The sequence below is a fragment of the Wasmannia auropunctata genome, unplaced genomic scaffold (assembly GCF_000956235.1).
Source record: "Wasmannia auropunctata unplaced genomic scaffold, wasmannia.A_1.0 LD335963.1, whole genome shotgun sequence".
NCBI lineage: Eukaryota > Metazoa > Arthropoda > Insecta > Hymenoptera > Formicidae > Wasmannia > Wasmannia auropunctata.
In genome coordinates, this window is record NW_012026927.1 from 407442 (window position 1) to 408656 (window position 1215).

General features: G+C 26.3%; 1 protein-coding gene and 1 long non-coding RNA gene across 2 annotated transcripts in view; one reads left to right on the forward strand and one right to left on the reverse strand.

Annotated features, from left to right (window-relative positions):
• Window positions 1–1215, reverse strand: part of LOC105455020 (2-acylglycerol O-acyltransferase 1-like) — an 11026-nt gene that overhangs the window by 3500 nt on the left and 6311 nt on the right. The gene's annotated exons all lie outside the window — the stretch shown is intronic.
• On the forward strand, window positions 15–1009 carry LOC105455019. The gene is made up of 3 exons (XR_975075.1): window positions 15–184; window positions 265–437; window positions 768–1009. It is a non-coding gene; the product is annotated as an uncharacterized LOC105455019 (long non-coding RNA).

Genomic DNA, 1215 nt, shown 5'->3' on the forward strand with positions numbered 1-1215 from the left:
TTTTAATAGGTACAGCTCCTGGTACAAGCCAGACAAAATGGAAGAATATAAGAGACTGTTTTGTAAAGGAATATAATTTAGTTAATTCTTACATCCCAAGTGGCAGTGCAGCTAAAAAAAAGGAAAGTACTTGGTCCTTTTATGAAAGTTTACGTTTCCTAGAACCAACAGTAAATTATAGAAGGTGAATACTGTGTCTTTTGATGTATATAAAATAACACAGTAACAAAATAACACAAGTTAAAATAAATAATTAAATTTCAGAACCATAAGCAATATTGAAAATGTGGTTCCATCATCATCATCATCCTCAGTGGAACAATCCTTTTCTGCTTCCAGAGCAAATTATGCAAAAAAAGACGATAATTTATATCAGCCACAAATATCACAGAAAAGAACTTTATTAAGGTCACCGTTGAATCCAAAGCAAAATTATTGTAAGTAAATATACGTTAAGTACTTAAATATTTTATTTTATTTTTCTTTAATATTCTTTTTACATAGCTTCGCTTAACAAAACACCAGATACAGATAACTCTGACATCGAAATACAGTCAACATATAAACGAAAATACAGTATGTATATACAAAGTATTATATTTTATAAAAATTCTAAATATTTCTTTAACATATAGTGAAGGATTTATTCCAGAGACTTTATTTTACTTGCTTTTCTCTAAAAAGTATTTGTTAATATATATATATGTACAAGAAATATTTATACTGAAAGTAATATTTAAGAGGTACTTATTTTAATTTTTTTACAGAAAAAGCAAGAACGCTTGAAAAAAAAGATGAAAATTATTCTTATTGTGAAGAAGCTATTTTGAGAGAATTGGAACGTACAAAACCAACAAATCAATCTCACGCAAAGCCTGATAAAATTGAATCTTTTACTAAATATCTTGAATCATGTCTTCGAAGTATCACTGCAGATGATTCCAAACGTATCATTAATCAAATATTAAAACTTATTGCAGAGGCAGATGTTTAAAATAATTTTAAAAATCTATTACAGTGTATTACTTTTTCATGTGATATTGTTTTTTTTTACAGTTTATTTAGTTTGTATATGTATGTGTTAAATCTTTAAATGACTGTTATGTTATGCAATATACATATACACAAAGCCACGCATGTATGATGTTAAGTAATATATTATTTAACGAAATCTTAATAAAAAGTAAAGAGAGTCGACAATAAATTCTATATTTT